Here is a 10,488-nt window from a genome sequence, read left to right as displayed (position 1 = left end):
GTAAATTGGATTGCTTTCCTATATGGTAGCCATTTTTATTACTTGATATATAAATTAGAATGGACGATTGTTGACGCAACTCAACGAAGTGGACATAAATTCGACACAAAGGAAGTGGGTTCGGAGAAATGATTTGTATAAATTTTAAAGGAAAATTCTATAGTTATAAAGGAATGACATAAAAGTAATCTCACAAATTATTGTGGTTTAATGTGGTTCATCAGATTATAAAATTATTTTTATTATGAAGTAGATCTAACATATTAGATAAAGTTACGTTAACTTATGAGATTATTTTTATATAATTTTTTTGTAGATGTAATAGTACTCAATTTCAAATAAATAAATCACATGCAAATCCTTGTAAAAATAAGTGGGACTCCACTTTTTAAAAAAGTGTTAAAAAAATTAGTTTATATTAGTGGGACCCACTTTTTTCTGTTGTATAAAATTTGTTTATTTGGAACTTAATCTAGAATTATTCTTAGGATTAGAGTGATGATAGATAACGTGGTCTGTGTGCACAGATACCGTGTACCTATTATTTTGGTTAGAAATAAGGGGGTCTAACCCATTTTGTTGTATGGGTTTGGTCTTTATGTAATGAGCTTGACATACAACATTTAAAGTCGATCATTTTTATCACAATATGTGAACTTGGAACAAAATCAGTGAGAGTAATATGACTCCTTTAATTCGATTTATCCGAAGGTTACCTCATATATAATGTGAATTCGACTTGACACGATATGAATATAATACATTAGTACACATTTTTAGTCAGGATATGAACTTCACCTCTCTAAATAAAAAATTTATTTAACTGGGTAAATTTTTTTTAACTGGATAAATAAAAAAATATTTTTTAATAAAATTATAATATTTTTTAATAAAAAGAATATGTAAAAGTGTTAAAAAAAAAAAAAGTATTGGTGGGATGCCATGTGTGTGGCTGTAGAGCACTCTAAAAATATAAGTACAGCAGTTGCCAGAGACTCAGAGAGGCGTATCACGGCTGGAGCCGGGGCGGTCAGCAAGTGCGTCGCGTCGGGTTATGTGTCTAGTCGTTGATCCCGCTTTATTGGACAAATGAGCGGCCCAGATCAAACTTAGGAGACGGACCATTTCACTCTCCACCTCACCGTTGACCAGCATATGTCTATCCTGAAACCATCTCTTCAATTCAAAGCCTTTTGTAATTTTTCTGAACAAACGTGTAAAACGAGGAAAATTAAAAAAGAGAAGGTCGGCGAATCCGACAACCCGATAATAAATACAGTACACAAATAATAATAATAATAATAATAAAATATATAAACTTATAATTAGCATATTTGACGCAAAAATATTGTTTTTTATCATAAATTAAATATAACATATAACATTAAATCACACCACTTATAACTTTATTTTTAACAAGATGTATGTTTAAATTTAGTCCTCCAATATAGTGCATGTCTCCTTTTTCAAGGACCATATATTGCTTATTATCTATTTTCAAAATTAGTCTTAAATTTTGATCAAAGATTATTAGAAGATCTTAGTTTGGATCAATTATTTAAACAATTCCTTTTTTGATTGCGATAATAAGAGAATTATAAGAATTTGGTAGCTTAATTAATATGGGTTTAATCGATCCGGTTTGATTTGATTTTGTATTTTTTAAGAATCAAACCAGTACATACCAATTTTAAAAATTTTAAAACCAAAGAACTAGTTTTAATAATATATATAACTAGTTAACATATAATAATTCTAATTTATGATCAAGTTATTTAATTTGCAGCGTTAATCTAATATTTTTGACATGAAATTGATCACGTGAGCTAGAATGAGAGAAAAAAATACTAGAGATGTTGCAAGAAGAATGAGGCATTTAGCTATTGGTATGGTAAATGTGGAACACGCACAATGTTGAACTGAATATCTTCAGTTCAGTCGCTATACTTACGGAGGTTAATAATTTTTCCAAATAACATACTTAAAGAAAGATATTTCTAAAGAGATTTGAGAGAGACTGCCGACGAGTTCGAGTTCGAATTCAAATTAGACTTGGTCACGATATCATTCAAGAAGAGAGTTTGAATTTAAAAACGTAATCTAGTAGTCATTCAGTGTAAGATTTATTGTAACTAAGATTGCGTAAGGGATTTCAATCAATGATATTTTAAATTGAAATAAATTTATAATAGTTGATATTTAAATTCTAAAAGAAATTGTTGAACCCAAAATTTCAAGTTTTGTGTAATTATATATTTACACATGGATTTTGATGATAACAAATGAATTCAAAGAATAAAGAAGTCTCAAGCTCAAGTTGTCTACACAATGGAGTCAAGCACATCAAGAAAACAAGCATGAGCAAGAAGGGAACAAGTTCACATTAAAATTATAGAGTAATGTTGTAAATCTCTTTAAAATTCGAAATTAGGATTAATGCTCAAAATTAATATTTTATCATAAAGCATTAAAATACATTTTTCACATGTGCATGAATATTTTTGAAAATTAAATTTGAAAATTTTGAAAGATGATTGATTGTCATATTTTACATGTGCATGCCTTGATTAAAGGGTTGAACTTTAAAAATATTAAAGATGATTGATTGTCATCTTTCACATGTGCATGTTTTATTTTAATATTTTTAAAAGTGATTGATACTTTTTTGGACTTTTACAAAAGGTAGATGATTTTGTTTGAAAAATTTGAAAAGTAAAGTGTGCTCATTTTGTCATATGCCAAAAGTAAAAGATTAGGTTTGATTTTTTTAAAAAGTGAATGATGTTGTCTTTGACAATTGAAAAAGAAGAACCTTTTATTTGAATTTTTTGAAAAAGTGAATGATGTTATCTTTGACATGTGAATTTTTTTAAATTTGAATATGAAGTCTCATATACTTATAAATAGATCATTTGAGAGCTTTACATTCACAACACCAAGAGCATACAACATTCATTCAAAACTTTCATTCTCTCTTCTCTAAGTATTGAGCCTTAATCCTTGTTCATTTTGAGAGATATAGTTTGCGTTATATTGTTCTTATTTCACTCATTGAGGAGTGTTTTCTGATAACCTACCCACTATCAACTTTTGTATCAAAAAAAGGGTGTGTATAACCCTTATGCGTGTAGAAAGTATTCTACACGGGGAATAGTTGAATCACCACGTGTAAGGTAATTGCAAGTGTAGAGGGTGTTTTACACGAGTCCTTTGTAGCGGTGTTGTTCAAAGGTGTAATAGGTTTCTATCTCCACCTGAAGGAGGTTGAATAGTGAATTTGGGAATCCTCAAGGGATAGCTTGAGGCGAGGACGTAGGCAGTGGGGCCGAACCTCGTTAACATACTGAGTTTGCTTCTCTCTTACCCTTACTCTTTATATTTATTGTTATTTCATATTTTATTTATATTTTATATTATATATTTGATTTATAATTGTTATTTTTTTTAATACAACTCAATTCACCCCCCTTCTTGTGTTAGTCATCTGGGCAACAATTGGTATCAGAGTTAAGAGCTCTATTATAAGACTAACTATCTTTTGAGTTAAGATCTTATGGCTAACATTTCAGTTTCGTTTGGTGAAGGTCAATCTAGCAGTCGGCCTCCACTCTTTTGTGTAGATAATTACTCATTCTGGAAAGTTAGAATAAGAATATTCCTTCAGGCTTAAGGTCGAGAAATCTGGAAATTTATTGTAAATGGACCTTATATTCCAACAAAAGTGGTTGATGGAGTAAAGGTCAAAAAGGAAGAAGAAGAGTTTGATCGTGAAGACGATAGACTTTATACTTTGAATTTAACTGCTATGAATTTATTATTTAATGCTCTCAATGGAAATGAATTTAATAGAATAATGACTTGTGCTACGGCAAAAGAAATTTGGGATAATTTGGAAGTTACTTATGAAGGAACTTCGCAAGTCAATGAATCAAAAATTTATATTCTTACTCATGAATATAAAATGTTTAAGATGAATGATGATGAATCTATTTCTAGTATGCACACTCGTTTTACTAACATCATAAACAGCTTGACAGCTCTTGGCAAAGTTTATTCCAAAGTGGAGATAGTAAGAAAAATTTTCAACTCTCTACCAAAACGCTGGGAATCAAAAGTGACAGCGATTCTTGAAGTTAGAGACCTCAAGAAGCTCGAAGTTAATGAACTCATCGGGTCACTTATCACCCATGAGTACACATTGAAAAGAGGAGAAGAAGAAGGAAAGCCAAAGAAGAGTTTAGCACTTAAAGCTGTTCCTCATGAAAGTGAAAGTGATGAAGAAGAGGAAAATGAAGATAAAGATGAAGAAGTTGCGATGATAACAAGAAGAATTCAGAGGTTCTTGAAGAAAAATAGAACTCCTCCAAGGAAATCTTTCAAAAAGTTTTCCAAGAAAGATTCAGGTAAAAATGACACTTTAATTTGTTATAAATGCAATAAACCTGGTCATATCAAACCAGATTGTCCTCTGCTAAAGAAAGATCGAACAATGGCAAGAAAGCAATGAAAGCTACATGGGATGATGATTCAAGTAGTTCAGATAGTGAAGCAAACAATGGAGAATCAGCAAATCTTTGTCTTATGGCTAAAGATAACATTGAGGTAACAAATCTTGATAATATTGAAGATCCTTCATATGAAGAATTGCAAAATGTTTTAGAAGAGGTATATGAGGAATTTGAAAAATTGGGTATCAAGTATACTGCTTTGAAAAAGAAAAATTCTTCTTTAACAAACGAAATTGAAATTTTAAGAAAAGAAAGTATCATTTTGAAAGATGAAAATCTTGAATTGAATAAGAAGAAAACCGATTTAGAAAATATTGTTGAAAACTTTACGAATGGAAAAAGAAATTTTGAAAAATTTCTTGGTAGTCAAAGATGTGTTTTTGACAAGGCAGGTTTGAGATATATGCCAAAACAAAAATACAAATCTTATAAAAATTTCTTTGATAATCATTCTACATCAAAGACTAATATTCAAAATTCTTTTCATAAAAATAATTTTGTCAAAAAAGATATTATTATAATCATTCAAGTTTTTCATATATGTCACATGCTATTTGCAATTTTTGTAATAGAAATGATAATAATTATCATACTTGTCCTATTAGAAGAAATCATACAATGACTATTAGGGCCATATGGGTACCTAAAGATCTTATTTCTTCTAATACTAATAAATAAAGGACCCAAAGAACTTGGGTACCAAGAAAAATCATTTTAATTGTTTTTATAGATATGCACGAAGTCTTCCACAAGCAAAAACAAATGGTTTTTAGATAGTGGATGTTCAAGACACATGACAGGATACAAGACTAAGTTCTTTGATCTTAAATCTAAAGAAGAAGGACACGTGACATTTGGAGACAACTCGAAAGGGAAGATCGTGGGAATAGGTAAAATTGGTAATGAATCTTCTCTCATAATTGAAGATGTTCTACTTGTTGAAGGTCTAAAATATAATCTTTTGAGCATAAGTCAATTATGTGATAAAAGATTTACAGTTACTTTCAAAATGGATAAATGCATTATTTTGAATGATCATGATTGTAATATTTGTTTTATTGCTTTTAGAAGTAACAATGTTTATACAATCGATTTTGAAGAAATTACCCCACAAGATGCAATTTGTTTTTCAGCTCAAAATGAAATTAGTTGGTTATGGCATAGAAGACTAGGTCATGCCAATATGAAACTTATTTCCAAACTTTCAAAAAATGATCTTGTGAGAGGTTTACCAAAAACATATTTTCTTAAAGACAAAATTTGTGATGCATGTCAATTTGGTAAACAAATAAAAACTTCTTTTAAAACTAAGAAACATATTTCCACTACTAGACCATTGCAATTGATACACATAGATCTTTTTGGACCAAATAGAATTGCAAGTCTAGGAGGAAAATATTATGCATTTGTTATTGTTGATGATTTCTCTAGATATACTTGGGTCATCTTTCTTGCTCATAAAGATGAGGCACATAATACTTTTACCAAGTTATGCTAGAGAATTCAAAATGAAAATGGCTATACTATTACAAGTATCCGAAGTGATAGGGGAAAATAGTTTGTTAATAAAAATATTGAAACATTTTGTGATGAAAACGGTTTTGTGCATAATTTTTTTGCTCCTCGAACTCCTCAACAAAATGGGGTAGTAGAGAGGAAAAATATATCTCTTCAAGAGATGGCAAGAACAATACTCAATGAGAACAACTTGCCTAGTTATTTTTGGGCCGAAGCGGTAAGTACTGCATGTTATGTTATAAATAGAGTTATGCTAAGATCTAAGTTAGATAAAACCCCATATGAGTTTTGGAATGAGAAAAAGCCCAACATTGGTTACTTTCATGTATTTGGATGCAAATGTTTTATTTTGAATGACAGGGATAATTTAAGTAAATTTGATGCGAAATCTGATGAATGTATCTTTCTCGGGTATTCTACTAATATTAAAGCTTATAAAGTATTCAATATAAAAACTTTGACTGTACAAGAATCTATGCATGTAGTATTTGATGAATCTAATTCTTCACTCTCCAAGAAATCTATTAATGAAGAAACATGAGGTATAAATAATACGGAAAGTCTCAATCTCAACAAAGAGAAAACAATAGAGGAAGTTCAACATGGAGCCATCAGGAAATATCATCAAAATTTAATACAAGATGCAACCAAACAGTGAAAATTTATGAAAGATCGTCCAGTGGAACAAATTTTGGGAGAACCTTCACAAGGTGTAAGTCCTCGATCATCTCTTAGAAATATTTGCAATCATACTGCTTTTCTATCTCAAATTGAACCCAAAATATTGATGACGCACTTCTTGATGAAAATCTTGGATTCTAGCTATGCAAGAAGAGTTAAATCAATTTGAAAGAAATGATATTTGGACACTTGTTCCTAGACCCAAAAATCATATTATTATTGGAACAAAATGGGTTTTTAGAAACAAGAAAGATGAGTCCGGAGTCATTACTAGAAATAAGGCTCGACTTGTAGCCCAATGTTTTAATCAAGAAGAAGGAATCGATTATGATGAGACATATGCACCTGTCGCAAGATTAGAAACTATTCGAATGCTACTTGCATATGCTTGTTATAAAGATTTCAAACCTTTTCAAATGGATGTTAAAAGTGCTTTCTTAAATGGTTTTATAAATGAAGAGGTATATGTTGAGCAACCTCCAGGTTTTGAAAATCATATTTCCCCAAATCATGTTTTCAAACTCACAAAAGCACTAGATAGACTTAAACAAGCTCCTAGAGCTTGGTACGAAAGACTCAGTAGTTTCTTGATTGAAAAAGTTTTTTCAAGAGGAAAAATCGACATAACTCTTTTCATTAAATATGAAAATGATGATATTCTTTTGATTCAGATTTATATTGATGATATAATATTCGGTCTTACTAATGAAAATATGTGTCAAGTTTTTGCTAAGACTATGCAAGAAGAATTTGAGATGAGTATAATAGGAGAACTTACATTCTTTCTCAGATTGCAAATTAAGCAAGCAAAAAGTGAGACATTCATCAATCAATCAAAATATATTAAAGAATTACTGAAGAAGTTTGGGATGAAAAATGTTAAGGAAATTGGAACACCAATGAGCCCATCAACTAAACTTGATAAAGATGAATCCGGTAAGTCAGTTGACTCGAAGATATATCGAAATATGATTGGTAGCTTATTATATTTAACAGCCAGTAGACCAGATATTATGTTTAGTGTGTGCTTATGTGCACGCTTTCAATCATTTCCAAAAGAATCACATTTAATTGCAGTAAAGCGCATTCTTAGATATCTTAGTGGTACAATTAACCTAGGGTTATGGTACCCTAAGCACACATCTTTTGATCTAATCAGCTACACAGATGCAAATTATGCTGGCTGTAAAATAAATCGAAAAAGCACTAGTGGAGCATGTCATTTCTTAGGTCATGCACTAGTTTCCTGGTTTAGTAAAAAATAAAATTCTGTTGCACTATCTACTGCTGAGGCAGAATATGTTGCTGCGGGTAGTTGTTGTACTCAAGTTCTCTACATGAAGCAACAATTTGAAGATTTTAAACTCATGTATAATCACATTCCAATCAAATGTGATAATACAAGTGCTATAAATCTTTCAAAGAACCTAATACAACATTCTAGAACTAAGCATATTGAAATAAGATATCATTTTCTTCGAGATCATGTGCAGAAAGACAATATAGTATTAGAATTCACAAACACACACGATCAGTTAGCAGATATTTTCACAAAGCCTTTACCAGAAGATAGATTATGTATGATCAGAAGAGAAATAGGTATGATGCATGCTATAAATATCTCTTAAAAGATAGACTAGAGTCAATAAAAATAGAGATAGATTTTTTAAATACTTTTACATAAACTTGAGATTCTTAGCCTCATGTTTGAGACGCTCATTCTCTTCATACAATATCATGTCATTCTTATCCATGGGAACTAGCAAGCGGAATGAAGAATCTAATAAAGATTTCAACTGTTTATTATTCTGCTGAATGATTCATTCCCTTGTATGAGACTCTTGAACAATTCGTTGAAGTACAACAATTTATTTTTTGAGCTTTTCAACTTCATGATTTTTGGCTTGTAGCCGCTGAGAAAAAGCAACAATAGAGGAAGAGTAGCGAGTCCCAAGACTCACCAAGTCATAAATAGCATCAGAATCTGACTTATTAGTCAGATTATTATTTTCCTGCTGTAACATGGCACCAATGGCAGCTGCATAAAGGACAGGAGGTTGAGATGCAAAATGCCTCATGGATGGATCTAGAGAAATATTAGAAGAATGAGCCATTGAGAAAAGAGTAGAAGGCTTAAAACGAGAATGTTGAAGGAATGCAGATGAGTTATAGAGATGAGATGAAAATTTGATGCGGATTGGATGAACTTCAGGATTGATTTTATAGAGATAGCATAAAGAATAAGACAAGCTATCATCCAAGTCAAATAGCAATGTATTTTTTTTCCCGATCGGTAAAAATGACATTTTTTAGAAACTCGGAGCCTTCAATCTCGTTTGTCAACAACATCAGACGATTTTTTCAAATCTCTAGCCGCACTTGTCGGGTCACGGACTGATGAAATTTATTTATTTATCTACAGTGTCTACTAACGCACCGTTTTCTTCAGATCCATTTACTTGTTGCGGATCATTTTTAATGATGCCAAAAGGGGGAGAAGTGTTAGACTAGAACATTAATATTGTTTGAATTGCTAAACTTATTATATATACTTGGAATTATATTTATACTTTTGCTTGAAAAACTAACGCACATTCTCAGGGGGAGCTTAAGTATTAATACAGCTTTCAGGTTCTATCAAGTATTTGTCATCATCAAAAAGGGGGAGATTGTTGAACCCAAGATTTCAAGTTTTGTGTAATTATATATTTACACATGGATTTTGATGATAACAAATGAATTCAAAGAATAAAGAAGTCTCAAACTCAAGTTGTCTACACAATGGAGTCAAGCACATCAAGGAAACAAGCATGAGCAATAAGGGAACAAGTTGACATTAAAATTATATAGTAATGTTGTAAATCTTTTCAAAATTCGAAATTAGGATTAATGCTCAAAATTAATATTTTATCATAAAGCATTAAAATACATTTTTCACATGTGCATGAATATTTTTGAAAATTAAATTTGAAAATTTTGAAAGATAATTGATTGTTATCTTTTACATGTGCATGCCTTGATTAAAGGGTTGAACTTTGAAAATATTAAAGATGATTGATTGTCATCTTTCACATGTGCATGTTTTATTTGAATATTTTCAAAAGTGATTGATACGTTTTTAGACTTATACAAAAGGTAGATGATTTTGTTTGAAAAATTAAAAAAGTAAAGTGTGCTCATTTTGTCATATGCCAAAAGTAAAAGATTAGGTTTGATTTTTTTAAAAAGTGAATGATGTTATCTTTGACAATTGAAAAAGAAGAACCTTTTATTTGAATTTTTTGAAAAAGTGAATGATGTTATCTTTGACATGTGAATCTTTTTAAATTTGAATATGAAATCTCATATGCCTATAAATAGATCATTTGAGAGTTTCACATTCACAACACCAAGAGCATACAACATTCATTCAAAACTTTCATTCTCTCTTCTCTAAGCATTGAACCTTAATCCTTGTTCATTTTGAGAGATATAGTTTGCGCTGTATTGTTCTTATTTCACTCATTGAGGAGTGTTTTCTGATAACCTACCCACTATCAGCTTTTGTATCAGAAAAATGGTGTGTATAACCCTTATGCGTGTAGAAAGTATTCTACACGGGAAATAGTTGAATCACCACGTGTAAGGTGATTGCAAGTGTAGAGGGTGTTCTACACGGATCCTTTGTAGCGGTGTTGTTCAAAGGTGTAATAGGTTTCTATCTCCACCTGAAGGAGGTTGAATAGTGAATTTGGGAATCCTCAAGGGGTAGCTTGAGGCGAGGACGTAGGCAGTGGGGCCG

Source organism: Carya illinoinensis, chromosome 5 (assembly GCF_018687715.1).
Source record: "Carya illinoinensis cultivar Pawnee chromosome 5, C.illinoinensisPawnee_v1, whole genome shotgun sequence".
Classification (NCBI taxonomy): Eukaryota; Viridiplantae; Streptophyta; class Magnoliopsida; order Fagales; family Juglandaceae; genus Carya; species Carya illinoinensis.
The sequence above is the reverse complement of the archived record's forward strand: the minus strand, read 5'-3'. Positions refer to the sequence as shown.